This window comes from Triturus cristatus, chromosome 8, assembly GCF_964204655.1.
Source record: "Triturus cristatus chromosome 8, aTriCri1.1, whole genome shotgun sequence".
Taxonomy (NCBI): domain Eukaryota; kingdom Metazoa; phylum Chordata; class Amphibia; order Caudata; family Salamandridae; genus Triturus; species Triturus cristatus.
In genome coordinates this window covers 259,651,094-259,676,085 of record NC_140591.1, presented here as the reverse complement: position 1 = coordinate 259,676,085, position 24,992 = coordinate 259,651,094, and positions in this window count along the sequence as shown.

Genomic DNA, 24,992 nt, shown 5'->3' with positions numbered 1-24,992 from the left:
AAATATAACGATCACGAATGATGACAAGAAATAAAACAGTTAACATGATAAAACGCTATGAAGTTTACCAATCACCATTCAATTGTTAGCCACACACATAGTCAGCCAAACACAGTCCAGGCTCACCACCAAGCAAGCGCCACTTCTCACACACCGCCAGTCAAGCGCCAGTCCATGCACACCGCCAGTCAAGTATCACTTCACTTACACGCCCACCTAGTGCCAGTCCACGTACACCGCCAGCCAAGTCCTATTTCACATGCACCACCAGCCAAGCACCAATCCACAAACACCACCTGCCAAGTGCCAGTCCACACAGAATTCTAGCCACGCACTAGCCCACACACACACATGCAGTTCACACACAGAAATGTCCCTGGTGTCTAGTGGTTTTCTGCTCCCCATGGGGCAGATGGGCCAAACAAATATGGCCCATGGGGGGCAGAAATTGACAAAATATATGCCCCAGATAAGGTGAGCGACCCTTGCCAAAGTGTCTATTCCCCAACATATAGATAAATTAAATCCCTGGTGACTAGTGGCTTTCTGCCTAGCCCAAAAATATGGCCCCCACATCATCTATATTCTTTCGTGTGACACTTTTCTCATCACTTCCTCAATCATATGTCCCAAAGAAAGGACTTTCTGACAGTATTGCACTTTGCTCCGGGACACTTTGTGCTATTCCTCAACTGGAAGGTTTAAAAGAGAAACTGTATCCTGCTTACAGGCTTCTTGCGTATTGCTGCCACAAGTAAATCATCAATTAATTGAATTGGAAGGTATCTGCATGGTCTCAAGATTTTCTTTTCAAGATCATATTTAAGATCAACAGGCTATCTGTATACCCATGTTGAATTTGGCATCTTGTCAAAACTCTATTTCTAAACACAAATGAAAACAGAAATTGACTGTCTTCATGCAACGGAATAGAGAAGTTGGCCTGCCAGAAGTTCACAATGGTAAATCACTCGACAGAGCAAGTAATCTGAAATAATATTGTTGCTGGATTTGGGACCCCTGGACAACATGCAACAACTATGGGGCCTATTAGGATGGCGGGCGGAAAACCACCCCAACCGCCATGGATCCGGAAATCAACCGCCCGCCGGCACCGTGGAAAATCCGGTGTCCAAATTAGGATCAACCGCCAAAAACCACTGACCGCGGCAGAACAAGTCCAAGAAAAACCGCCTGTAGCGGGCAGAGATGGCCAAAACCCTCCACGATGGATGCATTCACAGCGGAAAACAAGCAAACTGCAGCCAGGACAGCGGAGACACCGCACAGAAAATTAGGATAAGCCCGATGCCCCCGTGGTACGTTCTGCAGTTTCCGACCGCCGCAGTCGCTAACAGTGATGAATGGGAGAGCCGGTGGAAGAGCTGCAGCACACCCACTGCTGCGGACGATCCGTGACAAATATGGCAGACCAAAGAAAAAACCCACAACAAGGCCACAAAGTGCACACAGCAAACTAGCCATGCCCCCCCAAACACAGAACACACCCCAATGACACAACCACATGGCAAATACAAAAATACAAATCCCAGGACAACCCACACAACACTGCTGACAGAAATAACCCATTTGGACACTCCCACATAGCTGAGTATAAAACCAGCCCATTCCCAGACCACAATCCTTTGCAACACTCCAGAAGAGAAGGGCTTGAACCATATCAGAAAGGAGAGGCAAAACATTACACCACACATACATCACCACCACCACTTCTTCCACACCTGCACCTCTGACCCCCTGCACATCACACACCATAGACATCACCCACTACACCACTCACACCCCTGCAACCACAACCCCTTTGCACATCACACACCAAGGTAACACATAAAATGACAAAATTCTCAGAGAGTGAGTTGAAGGTAATAGTAGATGAGATAATCAGAGTGGAATCACAACCGTTTGGTAGCCTGGTCCAACAGACACCATTAGCCACAAGAGCCCAAATGTGGGCAAGGATAGTCGAAAGGGTTAATGCAGTAGGGACCACCCCACGATCCAAAAATGAAATCGTGAAGTGGTGGCATGACCTGAAGAGGGTTGTCAAACTGAAGAGGAGCAGGAACCATGAGCTGACTCGGTGGACTGGCGGTGGACCTCCCATCCCACCAAAAACATTCACTGCATGGGAGGAGAAGGTGCTCTCCATACTGCATCCAGAGAGTCTCACAGGAGTAGCTGGGGGTGTGGAGGCTGGTAAGTACAAACAAATGGCTACCACCCCACTGATATATACTGGCTTGCACAACTACAAAGCTACACCTCCTAGGCACACGTACATTCATATGCACCACACACTTCCCAACACATGTCTCACAGATCCAACATTCACTCACTTGCATCCATCCCAAACTTAGCTAGCAAAATTACCATGGGGACATGTGCACAGGCAGCCAGCATCACAACTCCCACCATGCCCCCTGTCCCATCCCTGAGCATGATGTAGCACTCCACCCCCAACCCAAAAGCATTTGGAAGCCATGGTCCCACTACAAACAAACTAACAGGTAGGTAGCCATCTTGCCATGGAGGCTGTGTGGGGGTGGGAGGCCTGCACTACAACTCCAACCATGCCCCCTGTCCCACCCCTGAGCAGGATGGAGCACTCCACCCCAACTCAAAAGCATTTGGAAGCCATGGTCCCACTACAAACAAACTAACAGGTAGGTAACCATCTTGCCATGGAGGCTGTGTGGGGGTGGGAGGCCTGCACTACAACTCCCACCATGCCCCCTGTCCCATCCCTGAGCAGGATGGAGCACTCCACCCCAACTCAAAAGCATTTTGAAGCCATTGTCCCACTACAAACAAACTAACAGGTAGGTAGCCATCTTGCCATGGAGGCTGTGTGGGGGTGGGAGGCCTGCACTACAACTCCCACCATGCTCATTGTCCCACCCCTTAGCAGGATGGAGCACTCCACCCCAACCCAAAATCATTTGGAAGCCGTGGTCCTATTACAAACAAACTAACGGGTAGGTAGCCATCTTGCCATGGAGGCTGAGTGGGGGTGGGAGGCCTTCACTACAACTCCCACCATGCCCCCTGTCCCACCCCTGAGCAGGATGGAGCACTCCACCCCAACCCAAAAGCATTTGGAAGTCATGGTCCCACTACAAACACACTAACAGGTAGGTAGCCATCTTGCCATGGAGGCTGTGTGGGGGTGGGAGGCCTGCACTACAACTCCCACCATGCCCCCTGTCCCGCCCCTGAGCAGGATGGAGCACTCCACACCACCCAGAATCAGTTCCAAGCCATTGGCTCGCTACAAACAAATTAACAGGTAGGCAGACATCTTGCATGGGAGGTCTGTTTGGGGCTGGGATGCCAGAACAACAACTCACCCCAGGCCAACTCATCCCCCAGGCCATCCCGATGGAGCCTCCCCTCCAACCCAGATGCATGCAGAAGCTATGTTTCACCACAAACAAACTAACAGGTAGGTAGACATATCATGCTTGCAAGTCACACCCCTGAGCAGGATGCAAGCCTCCACCACACACACACAGAGATGTGTCAAGTCAAAGCCAAATGGGAAAACAGAACAGGTAAGTAGCCGGTGTTCGTAAAAAGCATGGTGCCACATGACAACACCAGCCTTCTCATTGCACACACATATACACAGATCCTATTGCCACTCACAGTGTGCACACAGCTAAGCCAATGAGACTATCACAGCAAACAAAGTGTGACACACCAATGCACATGTAGAAGAAAGTCTGGGCACAATCATGCACAGCACTGAATTCCATGTCTAAGTGCCATGGGGCCAGAGCAGCAAGGACCAAATGAGAAACAAGAAAGCATGCTTGGTGGTACAACTACAGATTTGCACATGACAAGACAAAGGTATGCAGGAGATGACAATGGCCAGTTCATGCCCAGATGTAACGTCTGACAGGAAAGAGTAAGCAAAAAATAGTCTTCACTGAAATTTTTAGTTGCGCTAGTCCCTAGATGGCAACATGTCCCTGTACTCACAAATTATGCACGTTGTGCATGGTAGGTATTGAAAACTCACATCATGGACAAGTAATGCATGTACCACAGCATCATGTCAGGAGGCACAGTAGTGCACATAGAAAAAAAATTGATGATTAGTCAACTGTGTGGTATACAAACAGTGAATGATGTACAGCTAGCACAAAGCTTTCGGGCTGCACTACAATGACCATCTCCCATCTGACCCACAGGTGACCAAGAACTCACTGCAGAGGAAAACACCAGCAACCTGCAGAGCTAGTCTCCCCCCCGGTACATGGACTCTCGGATGTTGACTCCCGGGATTCTCTGGACGATGGGCTGAAGGATGACAGTTCACCATCCTCCCCTGTGGCCACAGAGAGGGGTGAGTCCTCAGACCCCACTGGCCGTACAGCAGGGCCCCCCCTGCCAAACGATGAAGGGGCCGTCCTAATAAAACCCTGGCAGTAACTGGAGGCAAAGCACCTGCCAAACGTCGGTCACGAAGCCAGCCATGATGGCAAACCTTTTCACCACTGCATTGACTTTTTGGACTGTCCTTCCCCACACTGCCTTGTGAATGGCATCTGTCTGTTGGACTGGGTCACCACATCAATGTGGTGACTACTCAATTATCTCATTTACCACAACTGTCAACTCACTTGTCCACTAATCACCTCAATTTAAATGTTCACCCCCTCACATGTCACCATTGTAAATAAAAAATCGTTACACACATGTTGTTGTGTCTGTTCCATCTGTATTCCAGGATGTACAGTCTTCAACATGATTACAATGTGCCAGGAGTATGGAATGTATGTAGGCAAGGAGAGGTTGAAGACACCTAGGAAAACACAACAAAATAACATTCACTAGTCTGGGTGTGGCATCACAGACATCACACAACACCTACCATCAAGATAATCCAACATGTACACATCACAATGGGCAACAAGTGCTAACATACAAATCCTGTCGATGTACAAAACTACACTGTCCCAGAAGCATTGTCAGCCACCACTGAGTCAACAACCGTCTGCAGCCAGAAAGCCCAGATACACCTTCACAACAACAGCAACATCATCAGACAATGGATCCATTGTACATTGTCACTCACCTTCAAGTGAAGTAGCTGTTGATTCAGGTCAACACCTTCCTCCTCTCCACTGTCCTCATCACTGGACACGGGTTGGTGTGCAGGCAGGGGCCTTTGCTACTCATCATCATCCTGGATCAGGGGGATCTCCTTGAGAATGGCTAGGATGTGGAGCATGCAGCATGCCACTACAATCTGGCCCACCTTCCCGGGCGAGTACATCAGTGCACCTCCGGTCTTGTCCAGGCAGCGGAAACGTGACTTCAGCAGACCAAAAGTACGCTCCACCACACGACATGACCTCCCATGGGCATCATTGTAGCGGACATCAGCTGGTGTCCTGTTATTCCGCAGTGGGCTCAGCAACCACAGACAGTTGGGATATGCAGAGTCACCTATGTGTGACAAACACAGATACACATTGCAATGTTGCTGGGTCAGAGGACAGCATGTCACACACAGAGCACGCTACTTGACTAGGCATACTCACCCATAATCCATGCACGCTCAGGAAGCAGATTAGCCATCAGCTGTGGTATAATGCTGTTCCGCAGGATGTATGAGTCATGGGCCGAGCCTGGAAATTTGGCACACACGTGCGAGATGATCATATGTGCCTGGCACACCACCTGCACATTTATGGAGTGGAAATGTTTCTGATTCCTGTAGATGTGCTCACATGCCTGTGGTGGTACAAGCCCAACATGGGTGCAATCAATGGCACCAACAAAATGGGGGATGTGTCCAAGGGGATAAAAATCTCCCTTCACAGCAGCCAATAAATGCGCCCTAGGGAAATGGATATATGTGTCCTTGAAGATCATTATAGCGGACTGAACATCACGCAGCACCATGCTGAACATAGGTTGTGACATCCCACCTGCTCTGGACACCGTGTGCTGGAATGATCCAGTGGCAAAAAAAATGCAGGGCCGCTGTCACCTTAGAGGTGGGGGTGAAAGCTGTTGGATATGTTCGGCGAGGCTGCAGGTGGGGCTCCAACTGAGCACAAAGGGTCTGTAGCCAGATGGACTTTCCAGATGACCTCCTCGTTCTCCATGTCTGCCAACACTGTGAAGGGACGATGCAGATTTGGTCTCCTCCTAGTTGAGATGAAAGTAGACACATGTCAATGCAATACATCATGAGATGGGCACAGCCTCTCACGTTTTGGCGGACACAACGCCAACAATGACTGTCATCAACATTGTGTTACAGACCAGCTGACATGTAGGGACTCCTTCAGCTACACTAATCGTACACCTGTCAAATGACACAGAGAAAGTACCTCCAAATCATGCTCGCCATATGAGAATGCACATAGGGATATGCCCACATTCACCATGGGCCTGAAATGGGAGTATATCATCCAGCATTTGTGTAAAAATGCAACACCACTGTCTCACACCCAGCTGCTGCACCTGACACACCTTCAGGCGTTAGTCGAACCTGGCGCACATCAACAAAACAATGACCACAGGCTGAGCGTACATGACGAGTGTGTGCATGGTCAAACACAAGTGAACAGGCACATATGGACAATCTTCATCTTGAAAAACATCGCTGTGATTTTCACTGCACTTTTACACAGTGACATGGGCACACATTGGGAAGTCCATAACACCACTGTCCTGTGTAGGGCTGGGCGTAGTTCGCGAAGTAGCACTTCGCGAAGCTACGCAAAGTGAAGTTCGCACTACGCGAGCTACGCGTAGCACTTCGCGAACTGCGTAGTACATTGTTCGCACTGTGCCAGATGTCGTTATCAATGATTGCACAGTGCGGACAAGCAACCGGCACTGTGCAATCATTGAAAATGGCATCTTGCACAGTGCGAGCTGTAGTTTTCTGCTGCTCGAGTAGATTTTTACTCGAGCTTCAGCTTTCTCAACGCGAACTGGTAGTTTCTCATCGCGAGCGGTCGCGAGCATACGCGACCACTCGCAATGAGAAACCTGACCTCCTCGCGTTGGGAATCTCGCCGGGAGGTTTATTTTCCATGCTCGCGTTCGCCAACTTGAAGTTGCTGATGGCGAACAAGGAAAAAGTCTCGCGGTCGCCAACTTGACGTTGAGGACCGCGAGCAAGCAAAAAATGACCGCAGCACTACGCAACACTACGCAACACTACGCTACGCGTGTTCGCACTGTGCTACGTGCAGTTCGCGTAGTGCGAAGTAGTGCGAACTACGCAAACTACGCGAGCGTAGTGTAGTGCTTTGCCCAGGCTTAGTGTACAGGCCTATCAATATCACAAAAGCAATGTGAGGGAGTACATGCCAATCTAAGAAATCACATACACAAACATGGCATGTGTAGTCAGCAGTGGGGTACATGGCACATCGTCATTGTGTGCACAATGACGTGCCACCAACCATGTGGCCACTGTGCATTGTTGATGACTGCCAGATGGCCATTGACACAGCATGATGTGTCCATTGGTGCTGTCACAGTCATCCTCCACCCAAATCCCGGTCACCAATGTCACTATATGGCACCCAAATCGTGGTAGCTACCGCCTGGCCCCTGTGGTGTGTCACCGCCAATGCCCAGGAAACAATTGTGGTAGTGATAGGCATATACAGATGGTGAAATGGCTGTTGGCATGCTCCGCCACCCAAATCCCGGTCACCCATGTCACCCACATCGTGGTAGCTACCGCCTGGCACCAGCGGTGTGTCACCGCCAATGCCAAGGAAACAATTGCAGTAGTGATAGGCATATACACATGGTGAAATGGTGGTTGGCATGCTCTGCCACCCAAATCCCGGTCACCCATGTCACTATATGGCACCCAAATCACGGTAGCTACTAACTGGCCCCTGCGTTATGTCACCGCAAATGCCCAAGACACAATCGCGGTAGTGATAGAAATATAAGTGTTGGCAAATGGGGGTTGGCATGCTCCGCCACTCAAATCCTGGTCACCTATATTACTGTATGGCACCCAAATTGCGGTAGCTACTGCCTGGCCCCTGTGGTGGGTCACCGCCAATGCCCAGGACACAATAGCGGTAGTGATAGAAATATATGTGTTGGCAAATGGCAGTTGGCATGCTCCGCCACCCAAATCCCGGTCACCCATGTCACTGTATGGCACCCAAATCGGGTAGCTACCGCCTGGCCCCTGTGGTGTGTCACCGCCAATTCCCAGGAAACAATCGCGGTAGTGATAGGCATATTCAGATGGTGAAATGGCTGTTGGCATGCTCCGCCGCCTAAATCCCGGTCACCCATGTCACTGAAATCGCGATAGCTACCGCCTGGCACCAGCGGTGTGTCACCGCCAATGCCAAGGAAACAATTGCGGTAGTGATTGGCATATACACATGGTGAAATGCGGTTGGCATGCTCTGCCACCCAAATCCCGGTCACTCATGTCACTGTATGGCACCCAAATCACGATAGCTACTGCCTGGCCCCTGTGTTGCTTCACCGCCAATGCCCAGGACACAATGGCAGTAGTGATAGAAATATATGTGTTGGCAAATGGTGGTTGGCATGCTCCGCCACCCAAATCCTGGTCACCCATGTCACTGTATGGCACCCAAATTGTGGTAGCTACTGCCTGGCCCCTGTGATGTGTCACCGCCAATGCCCAGGACACAATAGCGGTAGTGATAGAAATATATGTGTTGGCAAATGGGGGTTGGCATGCTCCGCCACCCAAATCCTGGTCACCTATATTACTGTATGGCACCCAAATTGCGGTAGCTACTGCCTGGCCCCTGTGGTGGGTCACCGCCAATGCCCAGGACACAATAGCGGTAGTGATAGAAATATATGTGTTGGCAAATGGCAGTTGGCATGCTCCGCCACCCAAATCCCGGTCACCCATGTCACTGTATGGCACCCAAATCGGGTAGCTACCGCCTGGCCCCTGTGGTGTGTCACCGCCAATTCCCGGGAAACAATCGCGGTAGTGATAGGCATATTCAGATGGTGAAATGGCTGTTGGCATGCTCCGCCGCCTAAATCCCGGTCACCCATGTCACTGAAATCGCGATAGCTACCGCCTGGCACCAGCGGTGTGTCACCGCCAATGCCAAGGAAACAATTGCGGTAGTGATTGGCATATACACATGGTGAAATGCGGTTGGCATGCTCTGCCACCCAAATCCCGGTCACTCATGTCACTGTATGGCACCCAAATCACGATAGCTACTGCCTGGCCCCTGTGTTGCTTCACCGCCAATGCCCAGGACACAATGGCAGTAGTGATAGAAATATATGTGTTGGCAAATGGTGGTTGGCATGCTCCGCCACCCAAATCCTGGTCACCCATGTCACTGTATGGCACCCAAATTGTGGTAGCTACTGCCTGGCCCCTGTGATGTGTCACCGCCAATGCCCAGGACACAATAGCGGTAGTGATAGAAATATATGTGTTGTCAAATGGCGTTTGGCATGCTCCGCCACCCAAATCCCGGTCACCCATGTCACTGTATGGCACCCAAATCGCGGTAGCTACCGCCTGCCCCTTTGATGTGTCACCGCCATGGACCATGCCCTTATAGCCAATGGGAACTGCAATCGCGGTGGCCTGATGCCATTTTGAAAATCGCGGTAGGAATGCTCCGCCACTGCGGGTCCAGTCATTGGATGCAATTGAAAGATGAACCACCGCGGTAGCGCCTGCCTGGCCCCTGCGGTGTGTCACCGCCGTGGACCATGCCCTTACAGCCAATGGGATCCGCAATCGTGGTAGCATGATGCAATTTTGAAAATCGTGGTAGGCGTGATCTGCCGGTCATTGGATGCATTTGAAAAAGGCTGACCTGGAACACCAATTGCAGCAGCTTAGAACCACTGAAACAACACCAGGGAGCTATATATGTGTGGGAGAGAGCCCCACATTTCCACTGCTCACAGAACCTGCTGCCTGAGACCCCTCACCTGCTGCTGCCTCCAAGGACTATCTGCCTGAGACCCCTCACCTGCTGCTGCCTCCAGGGACTGCTGCCTGAGACCCCTCACCACCCACTGCCGCTGCTGCTGTCTCATGTCCACAGTGATGGCAAGGACTGTGAAGATTTGTGCCAGTCCCATCACAAGTGAGGAGCTGGTGGTCCTGGTGGACGAGGTGTTCACACAGTACCCAAGGCTATATGTTGCCCCAAAATGTCATGGTAAGACTTCAACAGTGGGGGTGAGAGTGCAGGGGGGCACACATGTAGTCGGTCTGATGCAGTATGTGCCTGAGAGTGTGGGGTTGTGTCATGCACTGCCTAACATGCTGTTTCCTAGGGTGAAGGGGGGTGTACCCTACTCCACAAGTTTCCCTGCCTGCACATCAAGATTGGAGGGACAAGTGTTGCCTTGTCAGGCATACAGTGACAAAGCAAATTGGTAATGCTGGAGTCAGAACAGTGATTGCTTGTGTGAATGGCTGTGTGTGTCCCTGTTGTCCATCTCAGTGTGAACCCACGTGGCCTGCACAGTCACCGCCCAATCTTACAAGGACACATCACTAAATGTACAGAGTGTTACATGTGTGTTTTTTGCAAGACTCTCCATCAATGAGCCATATCAGCCCTGTAGATTGCACATGACAGGCCCTGTGAGAAGGGAATGGGTTTGTGAGATCATGTCCCACAATGTGACATTCATGACACAGTGAGCTATTCACAGGGCAAGGTCGTTGAGGCCTGCGCAGTGTTGGACACAGTGAGTCTCCCCCCAAACACATGTCGGTATGTGATGTATGTCTTTCTCTACCTAGAAATGGACAGTAGATGTGGGCAGACTACACATGGCTTTCTGTGCTGGCATCCTGCTTGCATATGAGATGCGCAGGTACTGTGTCCCCCCTCACACCTGTATGCATTTACATGTGCTTCTTATATGCAGATGTACCATGTGATATGAATTCCTGTCTCTGCAAGACATATCTGTGGAATTGGGATGAATCAGTTTCATGACACTGTGTCACTGATGTTTTCTCCCTCTTGTCTCCCATGCCTGCAGCTCAAAGTACACCAGCGTAAGGCCATGTGGAGGGCCATTGCGAGCAAGGTGCGGGCTCTGGGTGTCTCAAACTGACGGCGCACCCACTGCCACAAGAGGTGGGATGACATCTCATGGCTGGCAAAGAACGTTGCGGAGATGACACTGAGGCTGCTCCCTCACATTGGCAGGTTGGCACGGCGCAGAATGACACCACTAATGTGCCGCATCTTGGCCGTGATACAGACTGAGCTGGATGTGCGATTGAAGGAGCATCAGCAGCAAAGTAGGAGTGAGTATTCTGGGAAGGGTGACGTTGGCTGTGTGTGGCTGCATGTGTACACAGCCTGTGCCAGTGCTGGGCTATGTGATGTTGTTAGTGTGATGCAGTGGCTTGTAATTGGCCTCGGTGCTGGGTACAGCTGCCATGCATTTGTCCTACCTGTACTTCCTAAGGGAATTCGAGTACTGGCCATTTCAATAGCATTCTGGGTCGTGGGCTTCAGGTCTGAGCTATTTGTGTTACTGTTTGAAAGGAGCCAAATGCAGGACGTTGTGCTGTGTGGTCATCACATGGCTCACTTATGCCTGGTTTTCTTGTTTACACGCACCGTTTAAGTAACAAAAGTGTGTTTGCACAATGTTATTGCACTGGGTGGCGTGCAACATGTAGATTTAGTCATCTTCAGTGTTGCTTTGCTTGCATATGTTTGTTCTGTTGCTGCCACTGAACTGACCCTACATCTCTCCCTCATGCAGCATCTCCCGTGGTCACGGAGGGACCAGGGACGGACCCCAGTGGTGGGGAAACAAGCACAACAGCTGCACAGGAGCCAAGTGACACAGATGTGACCAGCGCCTCAGAGGGGGACAGGAGTCTGCTGGAGGAATCAAAGCCAGAGACGCAAAGTTCAACGTCATCTGCTGCCAGCGGTGATGCATCCATGTTGGTGAGCACAGGGAACGGGGACTCTGCATCATCTTCCACCACACAGCGAACAGTAACCACCCTTAAAGCCACTTCCTCTGGTGCTTCCCGTATTTGCACCAGTACCCAGGCACCGCTGCCCCTGTCCCCCCTGCTGCCATCAGTGCTGAGTCTGTGGACCTTTTGCTCCAGCTGTGTGTAGGCCAGACAGCTCTCCTCTACGCATTCATAGACCACGACAAAAAATTGGCTCAGGTGGTTGCTTTCATGGAGGGCATACATTCAGACATGGGTGGGCTACACCGGACTGTCCAGTCTTTGTCCTCCGCATTGACGGCAGCCCTTCAACTGGCACAATCTCGTAGTCCAGCTCCAGTCCCTTTGCCCACCCCCATGCCAGTGGCCACGTCTGATGACAGTGACCATGCTCCACAGACCTCAAGGTCATGATACAGCACACGTAGCACACAGCAGCAGCAGCAGCAGCCCAAGTGGTCCAGGGCGCAGACACCATCCCCACAGAAAACCAAAGCCACCCCAGAGCGCAAAGACAAAAGCCCGTCAGGCAACACCAGGGGCCATAAAGCAGACCTCAGGGTCACATGCCTCAGAGCCATCCCCAGCCAAGGACTCTCCTGTCCCAAAAGCGTCTCGCAAAGACAAGCAGACAATTTCCGTGCCCACTGAGAAGGTGGTGCCTGCCAAGGGTACACATAAGAAGTGCTCCAAGGCAGATTCACCCACTACCTTGACTCCCATTCCAAGCCCAGTGGAGCAGGGAAAGGAGGGCACTGTAAGGGGAACACCTGGTAGACAGGGGATGGATGGGCAAAGGTAAGGCCATGCAAAGCGTACCGCTGGATCCAGCACGTCCCTAGAGGGAGAGCCAGCATCTGTACCTGATGCAGCCTTGGTGTTGAGTGTGCCTGCTGTGTCCACAGCACTTACCATTGATCCAAAGTCAGGCAAGCCATTTGAAATCCCCAAGTAGTGGAAAGGCACCCCTCCACAATCTCCCACCCACACTGTGTCTCACTTCTGCATGACTCCACCTCCACCTGCCATTACACCACCTGGTCCATGCAGCCCTCCAGCTTGCCAAGCCACTGATAGCTCTACCTCAGCTGGGCCTCTCTCCCCCAGTCAAGTGCTCCAACTGTGCCCGACACAGCCAGCTCCCAGTCCGACTGACAGCCAAGTCTGAATGTTAGTCACCCTCACACACCTGTCTTTCCCACAGCTGGGGCTGTACTGTCCATCGTGACACCCCTGACTGTGTTGCTGACCATGGCAGGGTACAGTTGCACACATTCCCTGTGCAGCTTCTCATGGACTCACTCTGCACTTTGTCCTGCCCACTGGCCTTGTCGTTCATTACTGTGTGCCCCCTGCCTGTGCAGCTTCTCATGGACTCACTCTGCACTTTGTCCTGCCCACTGGCCTTGTCGTTCACTGCTGTGTGTCCCCAGCCTGCGCAGCTTCTGATGGACTCACTCTGCACTTTGTCCTGCCCACTGGCCTTGTTGCTCCTGGTTGTGTTGAACTATTCCCTGTGCAGCTTCTCATGTACCTCATCTGCACCTTGGACTGGCCACTGGCCTTGCTGTTTGCCCCTTGCCTGTGCAGCTTCTCATGTACCTCATCTGCACCTTGGTCTGGCCACTGGCCTTTCTGTTTGCCCCTTGCCTGTGCAGCTTCTCGTGTACCTCATCTGCACCTTGGACTGGCCACTGGCCTTGCTGTTTTCTCCTTGCCTGTGCAGCTTCTCATGGACAAGCTCTGCATTTTGTAGAACTGAGTCACAAGAAAAAAGTAAAACAAAGGTGAAAAAAAGAAAAGGGGGCAGGGTAGAAACTCCCTGACCCCAAGGCGTGCTCAGGGGGTCCCACAAGGACACCCAGGGCCAAAAAAAAGGATACATTAAAAAGATTTTGGTGAAATTCGCACTGGGGTCGCGAATCCTGCCAAATTTGTTTAAAAAAATGAAGCGCGGGCTCTCACGCTTCATTTAATTGAGGCCCCCGGGTGGGCCTGGTCCCGGGGGCATTGCCAACAAATATTACCGGGGCCGGTGGGTGCCCCGGCAGCCCTGGGGACCACCACCTCCCTGGGGCTATGTGTGTAATATGCGGGAGGGCACGAGGCCCTCCCGCAGCCCCGGAGACTGCCACCCCACAGGGCTTGTTTAATTTGTGGGGGGCCTCCAAGGCCCCCCAAGCCCCAGGGACTGCCACCCCCAGGGCTTTTCTGAAATATTCACGGGGAACACAGCCCCCCCGCAGCCCCGGGGACTGCCAACCCCTGGGGATTTTATTTAAAAACATTATTAAACCTGTGTGAGGGCTCGAGCCCCCCCACACGCCACGGGGACCGCCACCTCCCTGGGGCACTAAAAATGTAAAATGGGGGGGTTCGTTATGGAACCCCGAGCCCTGGGGACCACCACCTCCCCAGGGCTATTTTCACGAAGGGAGGGGGGCCATGCGGCCCCCCTCCAGGAGCCTTCGATAGCCCTGGGGGGTGGCGCCACCCCCCAGGGCCGACTCCTGCAGTGTTCCAGGGTGCCCACCCCCTGGGACACTGCTGTTTGCTATGGCAGGGCAGGAGCCGTGCGGCTCCCGCTGTGTCATAGCAAACTTGCTTTGGATTTTGGATGCGAGAGCAGGGAAACCTGCTCTCTCTTTCAAAATCCAAAGCAGATTGCTTTTCCACACGAAGAGCTGCATGTCATGTGTGCAAAATCAATTCCGGCTCCAGTAGGACGCGGGGAGCTGGCGGGACTGTGGAGGCATTGGGGCGCCCCCCACAGTCCCCAACGGATATGGCCGGCCCTGGGGAATGGGGTCCCTGGGCCTAGAAGTAGCCAAAAAAATAAAGGCCGGTCCCGGGGGATGGGGTCCCCGGGGCTAATAGAGGCCTCAGGAGGTGGGCCACACAGCCCCCCTCGTTAAAAAATGCAATATATGTGGCCATGCTTTGGGGGATGGAGTCTCCAGGCCGGAATTGGCCACGGGAGGGGGGACCCATGCGTGCCCTCTTCCCGTTCGGAGTTATTTATTTATATATTTTTTAAAAGGGGTCAGGCCCTGGGGGATGGGGTCCCCAGGGCCCAAAAAAGGAAAAAGAAGGGGGTCCACACAGCCCCCTTCTAAAAAAAAAAAAAAAAGACCGGCATCGTACCGGAGGCCCCTCCCACTCCCAGCAACCCTCTGCAAACGCGCCCTGTGGCACGTTTTAAGTTGGGGCATTAATTCCCCTTCAATACTGGGGGTCCCTGGGGGCCAACTAGCCCACCAGGTACCTTCAGTATGCGCCACAGGGCTGCCTTGCAGAGAGATGGTCCGAGGCCACACTCCTTTTTAAACCTTTCTTCAATGCAGCTCTGTGGCGCTTAGTGGAGGTACCTGGTGGGCTAGTTGGGCCCCAGGGACTCTCAGGACTCAAGGGGATTTAATCCCCCAATTTACAACACACCAGGATGGGCGTTTTCATAGTGGTGCAGGGAGGGGGCATGGCCTGATTTGAGAAGTGTGCAAAGGCACCCTGTGGCGCATTTTAAGTTGGAGGATTAAGTCCCCTACAATCCTAAGGGTCCTTGGGGGCCAACTAGCCCGCCAGGTACCTCCAGTAAGTGCCAGGGAGCTGCGTTGCAGAGTGGTGGTCCAAGGCCATGCCCCCTTTTTATACTATTCTGCAACGTAGCTCTGTGGTGCTTACTGGAGGTAGCTGGTGGGCTAGTTGGCCCTCAGGGACCCTCAGGATTCAAGGAGACTTAATCAACCAACTTAAAACGTGCCACAGGGCGCGTTTGCACACTTGTCACATCAGGCATTGCCCCCCTCCCTGCACCACAGTGTAAACATGCCCTGTGGCGCGTTTTAAGTTGGGGGATTAATTCCCCTTCAATCCTGAGGGTCCCTGGGGGCCAACTAGTCCACCAGGTACCTCTTGTAAATGCCACAGGGCTGTGTTGCAGAGAGGTGGTCCAAGGCCACGCCCCTTTTTACACCACTCTGTAAATGTGGCTTCTGGTGCACTGCTGGTGTGGCGATGAGATCCTCTTGTGTCATGAGGACCTCAAGACACAAGTGGACTTCATCCTCTGAGCAGCAGTGCGCCAGAAGCCGCATTTGCAGCGTGGTGTAAAAAGGGGCGTGGTCTCAGAACACCTCTCTGAAACGCAGGTCTGTGGCACTTACTGGATGTACTTGGTGGGCTACTTGGCCACCAGGGACCTTCTGGATTCAAGGGGACTTAAGAGGGATGTCATAGTTAGAAATTAGCATTTTTAAAAAAAATGAAATTCACCGAAAAAAACATAGGTTTCAGGTACGTTATAGTTAGAAATTTGCATTTAAAAAATCTTAGAAATTCACTGAAAAAAACATAGGTTTCAGGTACGTTATAGTTAGCTGGACATTTCACTCTTACAAAAACCATAGAAATGTGTCTGTCATAGTTAGATCAGCTAACTATAACCCACGCACCCGCGATGCACTGCTTATGACGTCCCATATTACATCATTCATGACATGATCAGTGACATCACTGATGACATCCCTGATGACATCTCAAATGACATCACTGATGACATCATCCACATGAAAATCTGATGCACCTCCTCACACTCTAATATAACCTTTGATACATCCACTGTAAAATACAGACTACCATTTTCTAAATCATTGACACACCAATACCAGTTACTACATACACACTCACTGATTCCTAGGTCTACACACACATCCACTCATTCATCCATACAATCACTCATAAATGCAGTCACTCATCAATACAACACTATCATATGCACTCATAGACCTATACATACACTCACACACCGCCACTCATCCATGCAGTTACTCACACACCTAGTCAGTCATGCAAAGAATCACGCACACTCCCATTTACTCACCTATACAATTATACACACACCACCTCACGTATTCATACAGATACTAACGCATACTTACTCTCTTATATAATCACTGATATAAGTACACACTCATCCATACAGCCACTTTCACAATCACTGACTATCATGTAGAGTCATTTATATACTTCAACTCTCACATACACTGCCTTTTACATATGTAGTTACTTGGACATGTACCATGGAGACATCCATACAGTGACCAACATACCCATAAACACACTCACTCACCTATACAGCTGTTTCCACATGCACTCTTGAACCCTCACACCCAGTAAATCAGCCACTCACACATCTATGCACAGAGTCACACACCTCCCATCCCCCCACACACACACTCAGTCTCCCATACAAATACGCAGACATCCAATCAACAACCTATATAGACACTCATGCAGCTACTGACCAACCCATGCAGCAGCTTACACAACAACAGACAGACTGATATAGACATTCACACAGTTTAGTCACTAACCCAGGCATTCAGTAAGACACATGTAATCACTCACTATACAGTCAGTCACACACCTACTAAATCCTCCATCCACACACTTATACACCCACTCATTCTTCAATACACCTTAGAATATATATAAAACATATTTAAACTTTACAGATACACACAGTCACTGGATTATGTCATCAGTGATGTCATCAGTGATGTCATTTGAGATATCATTAGCGATGTCATCAGTTATGTCACTGACCATGTCATGAATGATGTAATATGTGACGTCATGAGCAGTGCATTGTGGGAGCACGAGTTATAGTTAGCTGAACTAACTATAACGGTGGAATTTCTATGGTTTTGTAAGAGTGAAATGTCCAGCTAACTATAACGTCCCTGAAACCTATGTTTTTTTCAGTGAATATATATATATATATATATATATGATATATATGATATTAGTGACATAATTATTGTTGTTTCAATATGCTTGTCATTTACATTATTAGTATAGGATGTCAATATTTTGTGGTCAATATTTTGGTGTCGATAATTTTGTAGAACAATATTAGTGACATTGATATTCTGTCAGTAAACCGTACTGCACATTCCTCTTTCCCTGTGACACAGGGCAGCGCAGCATGGTGACTTGTTTTGCTGCCCTGCGCCAAAATTTCAGAAATATGCCCCCCAGTCTGGTAGGACTGTCTTTGATGCACATTTGAGCATCATTTATGGAATTTTGGCGTAAGGCAGCGCAGCATGGCGCCTTGCTGTGCTGCCCTAAACCAAAGAGAAAGGGCAGGAATGCACAGTATTTGAGCAATACCGTGCAGTTGTTTCATTTCTGCTTGCGCTGGTACTGATTTGGCAGCCTAACGCCAACAAAGGCCCCCTTGCACCATGGTCCTCCGTTGTAGGCAGGATTGTTTTTGTGCACGAAGGGGCTCATTCCTGCATGAAAACAATCCTACTAGGCATTTTCCTCTAACATGTTTCTCCTCATTTCACCTCACCTCAGGAGGCGTATCGATATGACGCTTCCCCAGATTTACATTTCTTTGTAAATCTGGGACCGCAACACCCATGGAATGCCTCGTGGGTTCAGAGTAAGGTGACGTAGCGATTGGCACTCTGTTGCCTTAATCATGATTTTGAGTCCACTCAGGGTGGCTTTGTGTGACTTCATAAAGCTTTATGAGTGCCCTGTGTCATGCATGTGCCACTTTATGTCTTGCAAAAGTCACGCAGGTCTCTCATAAAGAAGCCGCTTTCCTTGTTCTTTTTAGTTGAAACTTTTACACCATATGCACATGTCCTTTAAACAGCATAGGCAGATCTTCAGAGAAAAATCACATGGATTCCTACAAAGATTATTTTTGTTTCAAAAGTAAGAATGTGGAAACTCGAATGACACTCTATAAATGTAATGAGCGGCGTTTTGGAATGACTAAGTCTGTTTCATCCTGTTTAGAAACTGGATGAGTCAGCGCTTGATTAGCCCTCTGCAGAAAGAATCAGATAATCCACAAAAGTTACAAATATTGTGCTATAATATGGTTTATGTGCATTATATGGTTTGCAAAAATATGTGAGGATTCTGAAATCGTTCTCTTGTAACTACATTCATCTGCCGTTCTCGATGTCTACAAGTATAATTAGAACATTGGAATGTTGGGAGCTCCATTGTAGACAATGGAGTACTCCATGGTTCTACGGGCCGGTAAGGGCCCGCAGAGCAACATTCCAATGTTTTACAAAGGCCTCCAGGAGCTCAGAGGCCTTTGTTTTATTTGTTAGAACATTCTGCCCTCTAGTGGCAGAATGTTCTAATAATCTTATAGCCCTTCGTAGCAGGGCTATATCGGCAATTAAAGTCCCGGTCCCTTGTTAAAGTCCCTCACCTTCGGCTCGGGCCTTTAACGTGGGAGCAGGCCTTTAATAGCCGGTACAGCCCGGTACGGCGGGCTATAAGGCTATATTATTTCATTTCTTGGAACATACATTCACATAGTACATTGTGTCAGGTGATTATAGAAAACGTGCACAAGAGTATTAGCAATGATGTAGTCAATGGTGAATAATAACTTTCCATTCTGTGTTACAGTACTCCTTGCCAGCTGTTACCTTTCCAACACCCCTTGTTCTCAGCAGCTCATTTTAATACAATGGACAATCTGATTTGACATGATAATTGGAGCCTGAAGACGGCTTTTTTATCATCAGATCAATCATAAGGCATTGTGAACCTCACACAACCTCCAAATATATTTCCACTGTGTGCTAGTGTCTATGCATAATGGCAACACTACTTGCAGCATCACTTGTGTCAACAACATGCTTGCTTTGTAAAATGATGGATGTCAATTTCATAGTGTGAACGAACTTGCCTGCACTGCAATGACTGGAGTTTTCACTTTCCATTCTTTGCAATGGATGCCAAAATTTACAAAAAGAGCATCCTGCACCATATATTGACTCATCTAATGCTGTGCCAGTGGTACATCCTTCCTTTCAATGCGATAGCAGAAATCCATACATTGTGACTGACACCTTCAATACAGCAATGGTTTTTGGATAGTAAGTTTGAGAAATACATTGAGAAAACCCAATGGTTGAGAAGGGCTGACCTTTGGCAGGTTACATGGATAGATTGCATTATGCCCCTGAGAGAGCTAAAGCTGCCTTTAGCCAGGTCGAATCACACATTAAATATTAAAATTTGGAACTGCAGTGTTTTCAGTGATAAGCTAAACAAGAATCCTCGAGGCATACTTAAAACTAAATTTATTTTTTAATGTTTGAGTTTATTTTGCTTAATCTTGTTCAACATCTATTTCGAAAAATTTTGGTTAGTTATTATCTTTACAACACGATAACTTCATCGCTTTTATTTATTTGTACATCTTGCACAAGGAAGAACGGGAAAGATATGATTGATGTGACGGTGCCGGATACCTTTCAAAAGATGTACACACAAATGCATCAAGATAGCGGAGTCATTACGTTACTGGGAAATAAAAATAGTTCATATGTGACAAATAGCTCTCAGGTTATATGAGACGTTCAATTGACACCAAATGGCTATGTGCACAATTGCTGACTCAACATTTTACTGAAAAATGGAAGTAAGAAACACCTTTCCCGCCATTTATGTCTTTAATCTTAGGTGTGACTGTCCTCTACATTTTGCTGACTGTACAGGAAGCAAGCTATAAACTAGAACTTTGATGGTAATATAGAGATAGATATTTTATACACCTCTTAACTACATATTCTGCAAAAAAGTCTGATGCTGGCCGTTCTAGACAATATGTAAGGCACGGACAGTCCACAAGATATTAAGCACATATGAGTGGTCAAAAAGCACATAAATTGCATTTAATTTCCCCATACTAATTGTATTGTATCCTAAACACAAAGATTACGATTGAATAACAATAAGATGCCGAACTTTGATACCAATGGACAGTGGTATCAACATGGGACTTAGGGTTGATGTATTAATGATTGGTTGCAAGAATGAGTTCACAATTTGCAACCAGTAAAGAATTCACCAAACAGACCTTTGTACTAATAGGTTGATTTGCTGAATTCCGATTTGTAGTCGGCTATAATCTGAAAAATCGGACGTAGGACACAAATTCGTCTCATTCCGATTGGTGGCAATCACAAAGATGGTGGCCTCCTTGGGTCATTAAAACACCATGGGGGATAATCACAATGAAGTGGCGGTGAGAGGGGTTAGCCACCTTGGCTTAACGGCTCTCACTGCCACTTCGGAAACACGAGGCTGCACCCTATCAGGGGCGGCTCTAGGCTCATGGTGGCCCTGTGCAGGGAGCGCAGGTAGGGGGCCCCGGAAGAGGGGGTCCGGGCAGGGCGGAGCTCAGGAAGGTGTTTTAATAAAACGTCCAGAAAAGGCGTTAGATGACCAGTAACATGGTAACAGAAAAACGACGTTTACTTTTTGAGTGCTCATCACTTGGATACTTTGTTTTAGAATCTGGGTCTCTGGAGGGACCCCTTTCAACAAGAAAAACACGTTGCGCGTCCGTAAGAGAGTTCGGCCACAAAGTAGGATCCCTCCAATCACATAAATCATATTCAGAACATGGGTCTGTAAGATGGTCTTGCTCCTTGGCTTCCTTTTCAATACCAGCATCATCCGTCTGTAAACTCTGAACCTCCTTCAGAATGCCAGATGTTGATGGACCGATGAATGATGTTTCAGTTTCTCTGTCTGAGGGTCTTTTGTAATAATCCTCATCCTGAGTTGGTAATTGCTGCATGTTTGTATCAATTTCAGAGTCACCTTGTTCATTTTCATTGGTCTGCTCATGAGTATCATTCGGCTCATGGATATCATCATTTTTTTGTTCTTCTTTATGGTCGTCAGCGCCTGTTTTACCTAGTGCATCAGCAGTACTCTGGCCAGAGAATTCTCCATCTTTAGGTTTCCCTTGGGTGATAAAGTTCAGGATTGCTCCTTCCTGTGACACTACGAAAGCCTGCTGAGCCACCTTTCTCTTTCGTTTCGAATAACCAGATTTGTGTACTCAAATTCTCTTCATTTTGCTTGCAATACAGCGGGCGAGGCTAGCAGTGGGTAGGGAAAAAAAGAAGACAATCAGCAGTGGCGGCTGCTGAAAGATTTTGATGTGTCATTTTTATTTTCTTGCAAAAACAACAGTTTATGGACAGAATGCAGAACAATGTCATACATTCACCCCAGTACAGAGATCTGGGCCTAAATCCATCGTTTTTTTGCTCACCACACCACCCCAGTTCAGACATGGCCATATGCAAATCAGCCTTGACCCTGTGCCTCATGGGAACAGTCCAGCCCGAACTGCCAAGCCATGTCTTCCCTGGACTACACAATGAAGGACCAGCATACCTTAATGAACGAGTGAATTTCCACCAACCTACCAGGAAAATATGTTCCAGAACCATCTCCCTAGCAGCCACCCAATGCAGCCGCTGATAAAACAGTGGAGGCCGCTACTTCTCCCACCTGGCAGTGAAGACCTGAAAACCCTCCCCCTGCACCTCAGAGCCTCACCATCGCTCCAGCAGTTCAGGAAGGACCACAAGACCTTGCTGTTCAACCAACAAGCAGCATGATCCAGCAGCATGAATCCCACACCGCCTCGAGACCCTTATGTGTGAAGCAGCTGAGCTTTACAAACCCTGACTGATTGATAGTAATTACCCTTCCCACTACATGTATGACACATTGTGAGGACTAGCCACATATGGAAGGTTTATTTGAAGAGTGTTATAAAACTATAGGGTAGATCATGTGACTTGGCATACAAGGTCTGTTTTCTCAGTCCACTGAGAACAGTAGAGCCTGGAGAATAGTTCATGTTCTATTTGGGAAGTGACTTTAGCAGGAAGAGAGTAAGCTACCTTGAAATCATGGCACACAGAGACCTGTCTCAGTACGTCACTAACTGATCCTGAAGACAGCCTACAGGTAACCAAAGATTCGTCCACTTTACCACATTGTCAAAAGACAAAATACAATATATTTAATTAAGGTTTCTTGTATAGTGCCATATTCCAGCAACCAGTTCTGTTCGCTTTCAGAGCACCTATTAAACAAGGATTAATTACAGTGAGTCCTAAGGCTATGAAAAGGCACTAGAGGTTCACTGAAGCAAAATTAATGTGCAAGGAACATCCAGTCAGGAGACCACTTTCAAGCAGACGTACGAATCACTAGCACAGCGTATCAACGACCCCATGGACCGTGGCATAAGCAAGGAAAATGGCCCCTTTGGCTGCTGCCCAGGAAGTAAAATATAGCAATTATCAGGGTTCAATGGGCCCCTGAGGGTTTTGGGTCTCAGTACCACTGTACTTGCTGAACCAATGGTAACTATGCCCCTAGTATGGACAGAGAAGGCTGCTTCACCAATTGCAAACTGAGGACTAGTTAAACTAGTTTTCTCTGCTAGTCACATGACAAGCACTGGAATGTAACTAAAGAAATGATCAAGAAGCCAGTCTCCTACCAAGGTCTCTGCAAAAGGGCATTAGAATGAGTTAACATGGGTAGGCACTGCCATCCTATTCCAGGCGTCCATCCATAGGTGCTTGCATTTCATGTCTGCCTCAACACCATATAAACAGACATAACCAAATGCCAAGTACATTCGAACACTCGATGTTTTAAAAGATTTGTGCAGGCCGATCCACTAATTAGATCTCAAGTATCAGCTTCATACTCTGTTTTCATGATTGTTGATAAGTAATTGTAATCATTTTAATGAATCCTTAACATTACGTCTAACACCTCGTACCCTGCTCTCCTCTTCCCCCCAATACGACCGTGCCTCCCAAGTTACACCTCCAAAAGTCACCATGCCTCCCCTCAGCCACAAGTAAACACCGCCCCTGCACTCCTGACTCACTCTTCCCTCAATATACAGCGCCGATCTGTACCACTCCCTACCCCTGGCGCACGGTGACCACCTCTCCGACCCGCGCCCTCTCAGAGATGAATCGCGAGAGAGAGGCTCTCTCTCACGATTCATCATGCCCTCCCTTCCCATGACCACCAGAATACCTCCAGCTCGCCACCTCACATGGCTTACCTCCACCCAGACGCAAAGCATACACCATCTACAATAACATCCTCACCCAACCTTCCCCACGCCCCCGGCTCCTCACCCCCTCGGGCTGGGATACATTCCTACGCCTGATCTGCCCTCCTCCCCAGGGCTCCCCACACCCTCGTCCAATGGCTCACCTTCCTTCGGGTTCACTCTGCAGTGGCACATGCTGACCTCCTCACTCCCCCTCCCCATGCCCTGACCCTCGGGCTGCTCACCTCGCAGCTGGCACCAAAGGTTGCACACTGGCATGCTATCCTCTGCTAGGCGGCCTTTCTTGCCCAGGGTCTCTAGGCGCGCCTGTGCATGGCCTCGGCCGGTCTCGGTGCTGCTCGCTGCACGCCGGGCACGGGTGCTGCCACCCCTCCTGCCGCCAGTGATGTGTGGTGCTTCTGTAACCCCTTCGCTGCAGGACTCACGGGCACTGCGCATGCGCGCGCATGCGAGCCTCCGGAGGTGCCAGATCTGGACTATTAAAACAAGCTCGATTCTCCTGGAAAAAAAGTTCTAAACAAGCACAAGACCTACCAGAAGAGCCCGAAACAAGGCCGACCCCACACAAAGACGAGACTGGGTTAGAAAGGAAAAGAGTATAAGAACAACCATTCAGCGTGCATCACATTGGATTTAGCACGCCTCAGTCGTTCATGCGCCAAATCCCTGCCAGGGGCCGCCACGAATATGTATTGTATCCGATTCCTCGTGGTGGCCCCTGGGGTTTGGTGGCCCTGTGCAGGTGCACAGCTTGCACATGCCTAAGGCCGCCCCTGACCCTATTCTCTAGAATCTTGTGCAGCCTGGCGTTTCCCCCTGCGATGGCGCTAAGTTTTACGACTTAGCGCCAAAGCAGGCACCCTTGCACGAGAGTGCAAGGGTGTCTGTGTGCAGGGAGGGTTGTTTATGTACAGGAAGGTGCCCCTTCCTGCACATAAACAATGCTAAACTACCATTTTGGAACTTACATGTGTGCTGCTTCATGCAGAACACATCAAAGTTACAAAATGGCATTTTTTAAAAGGTTTGTTCATGTAC